The sequence below is a fragment of the Rhipicephalus microplus genome, chromosome 1 (assembly GCF_043290135.1).
Source record: "Rhipicephalus microplus isolate Deutch F79 chromosome 1, USDA_Rmic, whole genome shotgun sequence".
Lineage (NCBI taxonomy): Eukaryota > Metazoa > Arthropoda > Arachnida > Ixodida > Ixodidae > Rhipicephalus > Rhipicephalus microplus.
Window position 1 is genome coordinate 157555094 of NC_134700.1, and position 13428 is coordinate 157568521.

Consider the following 13428-nt stretch of genomic DNA (forward strand, 5'->3'; position numbering starts at 1 on the left):
TATTACATAATGTAGGTATTATTCTATTTAAGAAAATTACTATTTTTATTCTTGTGATAGTATGTAATGCCCTATTCTATGTTATACCTGTGGGCCTTGTGGATAATTGAATAGATAAATAAACCTGAAAGTTTAGGGAACGGCGACTATAGAATTACATCTGTACTTTTGTATTACGCATGCTGTGCTGCGAAGCAAGGGTTGGTGCATCTACCACCAATTTGAGCCCTACGCCAGTACCTGGGTCGTCTTTGAAATGATCTTTGAAATGCCTCCTTCATTGCATTTTACACCAACCCATTCCAATGTTTCACAGTGTGTGGCACGAAGCCACTAGAACCACCAATTAAAGCTATGGCGTCATCATTTCAATTTACCACCATTGTCATAATGCTCTTCAACATCGACATATTAACTCATATTACGCATCTCTCACGCATTCCATGCTAGAGCTCGAGACGCGTTCGAGCGAAAAGAACGAGCACGCTCCTGGCGAACTGACCACCGGCAGCCTCAGCTGCTCTGCTTTTGCTGTGTTCGAATAACAGTGGCGAAATTGACACCGACACGACGGCTGCATTCGCGTATCTCACGTTCCTCGCTAGACAACGCAAGGGAACACCGAAAAACCTGCGTCAAAATGGAACACGAGGAAGAAACTACGAACCCACTGATTAGAAGCTGTGTGTTTATGACTTAGCCCTTGATACACTGATATGAGGCCGCCGCACTGTGATGCTAAATGAAAACAAAGAGGGACACAGTTACGTTGATTACTGTCTTATTAACTGCGTGCAAAAGGCTTATGAACACATCAAACGCGCAGTTGTCAGTTATCAAAGCAGGGAAAAATTGTAGAGGGTAGAGGTAGACGATTCGGGTGAGTTTTTCAAGGTGAAATAATCACTAGACTACTTGCTCATCCGCGCAGTTTGTGTGCGTTCACATCTTTCCGTGAGACACAGGGAGAGAGCGGAGAGAAGATCCGTTTCTTTCAGTCATGCTGCATCTACTACCCAGGCAGTAAATCCTAACCCACGTAAGGCACCCTGAACGCAGATTGTAAAAAATGTAAAGTTATTTGGAAAAATGTTGGCACTATATTTTTCGCAAAGAAATTCGTTTTGCATTCTTTTTGTGTGAAATATGACCTGTACTTTTTCAGTATGCTTCAGTAAAACAGCGTTGTTATTTGTAAAGATGTCTTAGAAAGAAACTCAAAATCGCTGGGACCAGCCACTCGAAAAAGAGAAAGATGAGAAGTAAATAGTACCGAAGAAATACATTCGCGTTTCTCCGTTGAGCATGCAGAACTCACCCAACTAAATACAATATGGGATGTTTTTTTCATTTAACACGAGGAAAAACATCGATCGGTTCGTAATATCACAATTTTCAACTATTGACGCAAAAACCTGCGTTTCAGCCTCGCATCTAAAAGTCGAGACCTGGGAATCTCACGCCCTGTGTTGATTTAGTCAGTTCGAGATTGATTGACACGACGTTACCGCGTCTGTATGTCCTGAACGAAAACAACTTAAACAGCAAAAATACTTCTCACTTGATTGCCTTGCATGCGATGTGCATTTCTTTTTCGTAATAGGAAGGTATATAATTCTCGCAAGACGAGGTCCTTGGACGTCGGCATCGCTAAACTATCTCCATCATTGTGCATATACCATACCTAAGTACACGCATGGTCGTGCGGAGTATACTAAGTACGCCGGCGCAGCATAGCGCTTTCTCCATTCGTACTCAGTCACACTAGAGGGTGTAAGGGCAAAACTGCGAAACTTCGCTGCGGCGGCTCCTCTATTCTCGAGAGATGGAACACTAAATACAAAGCGAATAATAGTTATTAACAAGAAATTGACCACGATACTGGTTATACGCCATGTTAGGGCTGGTCAGCGTGTCTTCATTTGTGGATATAATATAGAAGCAGAGAATTAGACACACATTTAGCAGAGTGCTTCAAAATTTTTGTTTTTGTTTTTCAGAATCTTGATGGGAGGCGACAGATGGAAACGCGTAGTGGGATAATCAGGGTGAGCAGTGGATTTTCCTCAAACAGGCTGGCCGACGTTTCGATAGGAGGACCTATCTTTGTCAAAGGCACCTCGTCATCCTTGGCGTGTTAGTTAAAACTAACAAAAGACCTCGCTAATAAATAGCCTTACGTTGGCCTTGCCGACAAGCTCGACGAAGCTGTAGGAGAGCGTGTTGCCCACGTGTTCGGCAACGATGGCGTTCCGGTACAGTGCCACGTCCTCGAAAGTGAAGAGCAGCCAGAGCAGCATCATGGGCAGCAGCCAACTGAACAGCGGGATCTTGAGCTGCCGCGAGACGCAGGTGGCTCGCTTGCAGAACACCGCCCACATGCGGCGTGCGCATCCCGGATTCGAGGAGACCGTGCTCGCCATTACGTTTACTAAGGTGTCTGCACGAAGGCGGAATAGAATTTCTGGATTGATTCCTGTATAGCCAGACCTTTTGAAGCAATGATGAATCGACTGTAATTGCTGGGTATATCTGCCCCAAAATCACCATACCACGGTTAGAGACACTATGTGCCCGAATGAAAGAAACAGAATCATTTTAGAACATTGGGACGTTGGGCAAGTTAGTGCACAGTTTAATAAAATATTTGTCGCGCAACTCAGCTAAGCAGGGAAAAAAAGGCATCGACGAAGTTCAGCGCCGGGCTTTCAACTCGTTTATTCTTTACTCACATCACCCCAGTATATATGCTTCCAGAAGGCGCGCGAAGAGGAGGTGCAGCACAAGCAACTCTCACATTGCATTAAAAAATGAAGCAAAGCTATAGCACAGTGCTATCTAGAAATAGGAATTCTTTCTTGTACAAAATGATCGATGGGCCACTGACGCATTCGTTCCCCATCATCTGTATCTGATATGCATCAAGTACTTCGCTTGCTAACGTCTGCCTGGTTCATTCTATAGAGAAGTTCGTCCAAACAGTGGTGCGCAGCCGCACGAAGCACAACGAAATGGCAAGACCACGCATGGTCGTGCGCATCTATACTAAGCACGTCGGCGCAGCATAAAGCTTTCGCAATTCGTACTCAGTCGCACTTGAGCGTGCAAGGGCAAAACTGCGAAATTTCGCTGCAGCGGCTGCTCTATTCTCGAGAGATGGAACACCAAATACAGGGGATGGGGGCACAGAGCTCCAAGAGCTAGCTGGGGGCCGAGAATACCACTGAAGCATCCCACCTGTTGGAACATTCTTTTTTCAAATTATAGGTGGAACCCGTGGTTTCTTTTCCTGCACAGCCTCGTGCTTCCTGCTGCATCATTTAAGCTTCCGAACCAGAGATTCGGACACCGTGGTAATGGCCCCCAAAGGAAAACCTGCTGGAACCAGCCTTGAAATCAGCTCCCGACAACTGTCCTTCACTGTGGGCTTGCACGACTTCAACAACGCAGACCGCCGACACAATGTCGCAGTGGCTCTGTGGCAAACACTGTGCAGAAACCTGCGCAGCCACGTTTCGTCTGTGGTTAGGGCGGCGTGACACGGCCACTTGCTGCAACACGCTTACGATAAGGGACAGTTCCACCGCCGCTTAATCACTGGCTTACGTCAACACTAGTGGTTATAAAACCTAAGCTGCCAAGCTCGGTTCATTCATTTCTTGGTTACTTCTGACAATACTTCTGAATAGCGTGGCGTTGGTGTGTTCCATCTGATGCTTTTCCTATAGATCGAATAAACAATTGTGTTTTCCTGTTGATTTGATTTGATTGATATGTGGGCTTTAAGGTTGCAAAAGCATACATGGTTATGAGAGACGCCGTAGTGGAGGACGCCGCAAATTTTCACCACCTGGGGTTTTTTAACGGGCACCCAAATCTGAACACACGGACCTACTGCATCGAAAATGGATGTTTGTCAAGTTGATATCCGTCTTTCGTGAACAGAGAATCCCACAGCTGTTTTCGTGGTTTTCGAGGGTGCAGAATGATAAGGTAGGAGGTACTCCGTGCACGAGCTGTATAGACAGGACGAATGTGTAGCGCTTAATGACAGGTTAATGAAAAAAAAACTTCGAATTATTGTCATGAGGTAGCTCATCCGTAAACGTCAAGCCTATACCGTGCTGTATAAAAGCAGATAAAACATTCTTTACATCGTCACAAGAACTTGATTGATATGCGGGGTGTAACGTCCCGAAACCACCATATGATTATCAGAAGAGGCCGTGGTGGAGGGCTCCGAAAATTTCGACCACCTGGGGTTCTTTAATGGGCACTCAAATCTGAGCACACGGGCCAACAACATTTCCGCCTCCATCGGAAACGCAGTCGCCGCAGCCGGGATTTGATTCCGCGACCTGCGGGTCAGCAGCCGAGTACTTCAGCCACTACACCACCATGGTGGGGCATCGTCACAAGGAGTCACAGTGTTAAAGGTGCTTAAAAATACAAGAAACTCGTCATCTTTTCTTTAGTGCAATGTGATAGTCACTTGTGCAGCGCTCCATCCTTGTGCGCAATCTGGAATCATGTATATTTGGGTGATGTAAAGAAATAACAGAGTCTCGCACCCTAACCTGTCTCCTCCTTTATTCCATGCTAGTCTCAGTAGCGCAGCAAATATTTCATTGAAAAAATTGAATCGCTTTTGCAGATGCGTGTACATGAGCTAAGAACGCTCAGAATTTCGTTTTACTACACCAGATCAGTTTTCTAGGTTATATTTTTAAAAGATGTTGAAAGGCAGCTCACAGCACAGAACCATGTCTTTATGTCTGCACGTTTCCGTTGCCAGTTTAACCAGTTTTCATTATATTGGCCCTTGTGCCATAACACTCCATTTATCATCAGTTTTCATCTCATGGAGGAGCACTAATTCCAGGCATGGTGATTTCAAACTATGCTCCCTTATGAGTACCGCCCCTCATGGTTCTTAAAGCATTCATGACCGTTGGAAATTACACAGTCTTTGTATTTTGTCCCCTGAGTCACAACCGGTGACACTTGATAGATGGAGGAGCACACTTGATGATCAAATTAAAATTTCTGTCTTAAATATTGTTTTGTTTGACCAGATCGATTGGGCAAGCGTTGAAGCGTCACTACAGACTCAATAAGTATTTTCACTCCAAAAAAGTTATAGAATAAATATCTTATCCCAAAAGTTGCCACGGTACTGCGCCATACAGAGGAATGATCGCAGGAGAAGAAAGCGACACTTCGAGCACGCAGAAGTGGTGAATCTCCCCCACAAATAAGCCCTGATTTAGAGGTTGGAGTGATTTGATAACAACAAATATCATTCACTACATAGCTGTTAATATTTATTGCTTAGTCTACTTGTATTTTATAATCTAAAAATTGTTTGAAAATTTTAAATCAGTTACGTGTCATTGCGGCATTCGCAGAAAAAGCATCGCCAAAAATGGATTAATTGTTCAAATCTAGCAGTTTTGTGGCGTTCACCTAAGGTGAACGTGGACGCACTAATACTGTACAGGAACTGTATACTGTAGTCCGCGAGTAATTCGGGCCCATTTTTTAGCTGAAATTAACTACAAAACTTAAGTCATTCGTTTGACCGTTTTCTTATAGTTATTTTTTTTCATTCGGTTGCCACGTTTTTAAAAACTGTATTTTTTCACACAAATTCAAAGCAATATAAACTTTCGTCCAGCTCGTAGGTAAGCAACAGCAGGCTGAAATTTTGCAATTACTTAAGAAAAAAGCTGCGCATTGTGTAAGACCAACCCTTGGTTTCGATCATGGACGCATCATGCTGCTTGATGGTCTCGGTGAGCTTATGGTGGTGCACGTGGTGTTCTTCGGCGACACCTATGAGGACGTCTTCGAGTGAGGTCACCGTCAAGCCCAGCGACTCGATGCCCAAGTGTCTGCTCTGCTTTTCGATGTCCTGTAACGTCGAAAGATTATATTTTTTCCCTGATTCACTGCACTCCACTTGATGCTTGGTCGCATCTAGAAAATGATGGGGGAGATAAGGAAGCAATTTAAACGAATTTCCGCTATTGCGTTCAACGTCTACTTCTGCAACTTGGAAGGGGGCAGAATATATTCTAAGTGTAGTGATAGAACGCGCATATTAAAAATGATTGCCTACAAAAACACTGGGGTGGCAGGCAGTTCTTTTAGTCAAATGGGGCGTGCGCATGAAGTCATTCACTTCGCTCCTTTAAAGATAAACAAATTATGTGTTACTCTTTTCGTGGAGCTACGACTTGTCACGGATATCATTATCATCATCATCAGCCTGACTACGTCCACTGCAGGACAAACGCCTCTCCTATGTTCCGCCAGTCAACTTGGTCCAATGCTTGCTGCTGTGAATTTCTACTCGCAAACCTCTTTTAATCTCATCTGCCCACCTAACCTTCTGTCTACCCTAAACCCGCTTGCCTTCTCTGGGAAACCAGTTTGTTAATCTCAATGACCAGTGATTATCCTGTCTATGCGCTACATGACCAGCCCATGTCCATTTCCTTTTCTTGATTGCAACTAAGATATCTTTAACCCCGGTTTGCTCCCTAATCTCCTCTGCTCTCTTCTTGTCGCTCAAGGTGACACCTACCATTTTCTTTCCGTTGCTCACTGCGCCGTCCTCAATTTAAGCTTGACCCTTTTTGTAAGTGTCCAGATTTCTGCTCCGTAGCTAGGTACCAGCAATATGCAGCTGTTATATACCTTCCTCTTGAGAGATATAGTGGCAATCTACCAGTCATGAGTTGAGAGTGCTTGCCAAATGTGCTCCACCCCATTCTGATAGTTCTAGTTACTTGAATCTCGTGGTGCGGCTCTGCAGTTATTACCTGTCCTAAGTAGATGTAGTCTTTTACAACTTCCTGTCTCTGAGTCCTTCCTGTCTCTGTGCTATAACTATCGTCATGTCATACCAACTAGCCCAAGCTGCCACACTTCTCAGGGCGAGCCCCACCGCGGTGGTCTAGTGGCTGAGGCTCTCGGCTGCTGAGCCGCAGGTCGCGGGATCGAATCCAGGCTGCGGCGGCTGCAATACCGATGGAGGCGAAAATGCTGTAGGCCCGTGTGCTCAGACTTGGGTGCACGTTAAAGATCCCCAGGTGGTCGAAATTTCCGGAGCCCTCCCCTACGACGTCTCTCATAATCTAATGGTGGTTTAGGGAAGTGAAACCCTACATATCATCATCATTAGCTTTCTGAGCGAGTTGGTTTGTAGTAACAGGAAAAAATATGTGGTGAAAATTGCTGTTGAATATTAATTGTCATGCGTACATTTATTAATTTTGTGTGCCTTGACTGCTGATTGCTTGTGATTTTTTTTTTTTTTTACAAGTGCTCATTTCCACTCCTGCATGGGCTCTGAAGTGAGCCTGCAGTATTCTGTAAATAATAATAATAATAATAACCAGCGCAAAAACCACACGAAGAGAGCGAAAAAGAACCAGCGCTTGTCCTGTGTGGTGTTGTTCTTCGCTGTCTCCATGTGGTTTTTCACTGGTTCTTTTTTTCCTATGTTCGAAGATAATCATAGCTAATGCAAACGACCCCAACCGAACGATTCTTAATTGCTAAACTTTCATTCGTAGTTGTCCTCCAGGGACACTTGTCACGTAACAACGTTGTGTTCATTGTTAGTACAACTATTATGCAATGTGATAATGGGGTAGGTGTGCATTATGCTGTATTATTGACTGAAAGAAAAGAGCCGCAAAAGATAAACTCCAGGGGGCAGCCCACACCAAGCACGTAGCGTGCCTATACTGTACGCATCCTTACCCCTTTCACCAATAAACGATCAGTGCAACCAACCTTAAGAACTTTAGTTCGTGTATGCGAATTGTGCCATAAAATCAGTCTGTAGCGTTCTCTTCACTAGCATGGTATAGTGGGTAACTTAAATATCTCATTACGCGTGCTCTGCTTGTATGTTTCTCAGCGATTTCGTTCTCGACTAAATGAAAACAAATCCCTTATTCACACACTCTACGTACACTTATGTGGGCCAATAACAGATAATAAGGCATCTGTACGGTACCGACTGCTGCCATAATCACACAATTCATGTAGCCACCAAGGGTACATGATGTGTAGCTGTGCAGTCTAATACTCGGCGAGGCAGCATCCAGGATCCATAAGGTGGTACAAAGAAGTACTGTAAGCTCAACTCCGAAAGCAATGTTGTAGTGCTCACATATTCTCTTTAAGACCAAGAAGGAACTATACGAATGGGCATGCACGTGAGCATGCATGATGAAGCTTCGAGCTCTGGCACGAAGATCGTCACAGTATAACCATTTTTTATGGCAGCCCGAAGTAAAAGAAGTCAAAATGGTGAAATTACCATTTCTAAAACCATGCGCGCAATACATTACAGGCATCCCTGTGCTCTGTTGTCAGGATGTTTGTAACATGCGTGAGAACGGTATAGCTACTCATAGATTCCCAACATTCAATGAAAACTGCGGCGCCTACCGAATTCTGCCATTGACTATGATGAGTATGCGGTCAGCCAGGACATCTGCTTCATCAAGATGCTGGGTCGTGAGGAATAGCGCGCAGCTCCTACGAATCTTAAGGAGAAGCTCCCACATCTCACGGCGGCCCTCCGGGTCCATGTTGGCCGTGGGCTCATCCAAGATGATCACCTTGGCAGTTGTTTACTGTGATTTAGTCAGTGACACGCTATAGCTATGATAACATTAAGCCCGCAAGGAAAGAAATTGGCAACAAATGAAATCTGGTAAAGTTGCGGTAGTCCACGAATTCACATCTCCCCTCTGTCAACCATTCTGTAGACTTGAAGGTGAAAATCCAGCCTTACAGCGAAACGAAGCCTATAGTTGCGAAGAAAACCTTATTAGAAAAATATATTTAATTACTGTTAAAGAAAGTCATAAAATGATTGGAGGATCATCAACCACTCCTTCTCATTAACGTTCTGGAGCCACTACACTAACCGAAAAGCAGTGGCAGGCCCAGTTAAATCAGAGAAGCATGTTTCAACGAGTGCGAGAGATGGCGAAGGCCCGCGGCTACCTTGAATAAGGATGTCACCCACCTTGGGCGCATAATGCGTTTCCTACAATAAAAGTCTATTTTAACTCTCTCTATAGCGTGCGTGTTTTTCCTGGACTAATTAGCCTAGTTTCGTATATCTGACGTTTGTGCTGTCAATTGCTTCAGTTGGAATCTGGCAGCCTCTTTGTCAGCTAACATGGCAGAGCGACTACGGAACAAAGAATCTAATATCTACTATGACAATGGGCCAGTAAGAATTTTCGATAGGCGGCAAAGATTTATCTAATAGTGCTGGATGGGTGTAGTTTTTAACAGTCTTATGCAATAGCACTTCGATGACGCTTTTTTCCTTTGTGAGCATCAGTCATCTTCGCTGGCTTTTAAACAGCAAAGCCCATGAGAACGCATGTGATTTGCGACAGTGGTGGACGAAAGCAGCTATTGTTACCCGCTTGTCCGATGCTTCCTCAAACTTTCGTCCACCACCTTCACGTATGAACGAAAGTGGTGTGCGCCAAAGTGAGTTTCATAGCCTTGAATTATAGTCACTTGTGTATTAAAGCTGCCATAGAGTTCACTATGACAACAGCGGCCACTTTCATTGTATTTTCAGCTTTACCAAGCAATTATCAGTGCTTTAATAAATACGCCTGTGGATAGACAACTGTTTCTGTGCTAGTATGTTCTCGAGAATAAAACATAACTTCGGCGTGCTATCGTTTAGAATAAGAATAAATTGAAGAAGTGCAGCCCCAGCCCAATATCAGGGTAGGTCAGGAAAAGATCGAGCGAATCTACAAACGGGGTTTTCGCACTGTTACACACTTCTGCAATGTATTATGTGCGCCCTAAGTACCGTTGTATTGCTCATGCTTACAGCAGTGTGAAGGGAAGTGTTAAAGACGAACCTATTTCAACAATAACAACGCCACAGGGTACAATCATTGCTACCGGACAGGACGCATTGTCAATGCACTAATACGGCATAAAATGAATGGCTTGTATGCATCGTACTATGTCTGGCAGCACAATTTCCTTGAATAGAGGGTGTACAACACTCCCAACGTTTGCATATTTTCTCCCTACCTTCGGTTTGGACACGATGGCCAGAGCAGCGCAGAGGCGTCGCTGTTGGCCCAAGGACAACGTGTCCACCAGCTCAGAACGGTACTGTATCAGACCAGTTTCGTTCAACAGGGTGACCACTTCCAGCCTAACGCTGTCGTATGGGGTGCCCTTAACCTGGAAATGACAGTGAACAGTCAAGCAGACAAGGTGGTAGTGAAGATTACGCAGAGGCCATGTGATGCATGCAACCATACAAGTAATGGGAAGCTTACGACAGCGAAGAAAACTAGATGCTCTTCAACGGTGAGGTCATCAAACAGGATGTTGTCCTGAGCACAGTAGGCGATGCTTTCGCGGGCATCCTTGGTGCACGTCATGACGTCATATCCGCCTACCAGCACATTGCCCGAGGTGGAGTTAGTGAACCCTGAAATGTTAGTTTAAGAAAGCTTGTTGTCGTTGCCGACAGCGTGTCAGAACATTATCGAAATATCACTACTACTCTTTGGTTTGAGATTTCTCCAGTGCAGATATAAAAGTATGAGGTCAGGAAGAAAATGCATTTCTGTTTTTTTTTTGTTTTTGGTCGTAATGTTGCTCAAATTATTCTGCAGTTTTTTTCAGCAGATAAAAGAAAAAAGTTTTAGACCCCCTCTTACGAACGAAAGTGAAACTGAAAGAGATTATTTTTAACCTTAAAAGTCATAGACTTTCCTTTGATAAACTCGCAATGTCGTACATGTGTTCTTGCACTCAACCAGGTGCGCGTGACTCTAACGATCCTCAAATTTACTTTGCGTGACGCTGTCAGTCAATTGAATGTGTCTGTAGAGACTCATATTTGATGCCGGGTAGCAAGTTCTCATTGAACTTGCCTCCACACTGCATGAGCTTGCCTCACAAGCAAACGACACTGCATCGGAGAAAGCATGTTGTCGTGCCACTGACACTGAAAACCAAGTTACAAATAAAAAATTTGACTGCTGCTATACCTTCAAGAAATATAACCCTGTATGAAAGTATATTATGGGGGCTTGTTCTGCAATGGTGTCAATGGTGTCCCTGTTGCCAAAGCAATATTTTTCGTAATACGCCCTCATGTTTTATTTATTATCTTGTCTGATTCGTTTTAGTTGATTGCGATGGTAAAAGCTTCTTTCATGTGTCTAGAGCAAATTAGTTATTCGTTAGAATTTAAGTGAGGAGTGTTTGGGCAGTCCCTCTTTTAATGAAACATTTTACTTTTGAAAATAACATAAAGAAGAACTTGCTTTCAAATTCCTCCATATGCACTAGAAGGTGTGCTTTAAAATGCATACTTCTGTATAAGACTTGGCCTTATTTAACATTTTGCGTGCACTTATTCTTATATTTTACACTTTTTATGATTTTACGTAACCTAACTGAAATTGAGCTCATCGCAAGGCATTCTCGCTGCCATCGATGTGGATATTAGCATAAGTAGAAAGCCGCCGTTGCATAATGGCATTAGACGTTGCACGGTTTTAATGTAATGGTATCTGAGCTTCAACACCACGTCAATGCATATGAAAACTACGCTTCGTCGTACGGGGGTTTTCATTTGGAATAGGTTTTCGCAGCGCTTATTCCCAAACTGAGTCTCTGCTTGATGATCAATGTGCTGGTGGAATAATTTACGGAGGTATGGAGTCTTATAAAAGCAGAAATTCAAGTCACTATTTTGTTAACTCGAAATCTCTGATCTGTGAATCATCGGAAGCGCATTACATCAAGATGTACAAAAAAGAAAACGAAGGCTCTGTTCAATGACGATAAAATTCCACTGTGGCAGGTGATGTCTAAACAACTTTCTACACGAACTCGAAAACAGCAGCAATGCTGCTTTTTGAAGTCGCACTCATAGATGTTTAGTTTGTGTGGAAGAAGCCCAAGTCTTCTCTCTCAGGCATCGCCAGTACTACACATATAGCCCCACTGAGTTCACTTGCTTCATTGGAGAACTTGCTTTAACATTTATGCAGTTCCAATTCATTAATGTCTTTGTACTAAGTTCTCGGTATCGCATGTCAACATAAAAATCTACTGAGAGTGTGTCACAAAGGAAGTCTTAAAATGCCGGCAAATCAATAGTGATTCAATGCAATTTGCGCCGAAACATACTGCACTATGCAACCGCAATACGAAGTGTGAATATTAAGAATTGAGAGCTCCACACATATATTGTAGCCAAAGTTGGTCGCTTCCTTGCAGATACCCAGCCTCGGCAACCAAATTTGGGCGTCCAAGTAAGCCCGCGAACTGGTGGTGAGGCATATAGCCTCGACGCCTCCACATGGGAAATCAAAGGCATGGTTAGAGAAAGCTCTGCAGGACTGCTAGTGAGCATGGTACCAACCAAAAGAAATGAACGCTGTAGTAGCTGATCCTCTGCAGAGACTTCTATTGGGTCTGTCCCTGCGGCGTACTGCTTGTGGACGCCACTCGCTCGCAGGCACCGTGGATTGAGCCTCTGAAAAACCTTGTCAAACTTACCGGTGATCATGTTCAGCAACGTTGTCTTGCCGGCGCCGTTGTGACCAAGACGCACGGTAATCTGGTTGTTAAAGATGCGCAAACTGACGTCATGAACGGCTTCCACGCCATCGTAATCCTGCGACACGTACGCATGAGAAGCGACGTGTCAAACTCCCTTTCAGTGCAGTTTAACTACTTGTGAGTTAATCAATCAAAAACAACTTTTATTAGGTCCATCAGGATGTCAACTGGTATTCACTTTTCATGGTCATATGACTGCATGAGATCACATATATCGGAAGTGCCTAATTGTATGTACGCGGCCCTTTTTTGCTTCACCAATTGATTGAAAACTGTTTATGCTTATCTAGCTGCTAGAAGCAGACCATCTCGTTGTGAAAGCTCTTCTCGGTCCGGAAAGCTTATCCGACGCAAGCCCTGTGTTTAATGTAATCGGACGGAAGGTGATTAGACAATTCGTTTTTGTTTTGGCACACTCTCAGTACATGGAACTATTCAAAATGTTTCCCGAGACGCCAAGACAACCAAGTGCAAAATTTAAACTATTAAGAACTAGTATACAAGTATATTTATTAGGAGAAAGTAACAGCGATATCATAGTTGCTTCGGGTCGCGGTGTTGATGGCGATTGGTGCTTGCCTTGCTGACGTGAAAGAGGTCTATAGCGACACATTGATCTCTTGGTTCCGGCTCGAAGTTTGCAACCTCTTTAGCCGACCTCAAAGGCTCCTCGAGGTACGTCATACTGGGCAGCCAATACTCCATCTGCGCAGTATATTGGGAGGAAAACCATATGATTGCTGGATCAGCACTATTTTCATGAATATT

General features: G+C 43.9%; 1 pseudogene; it reads right to left on the reverse strand.

Moving 5' to 3' along the window:
• LOC142765859 (phospholipid-transporting ATPase ABCA3-like) overlaps positions 1-13428 on the reverse strand; it is a 91633-nt pseudogene that overhangs the window by 45139 nt on the left and 33066 nt on the right.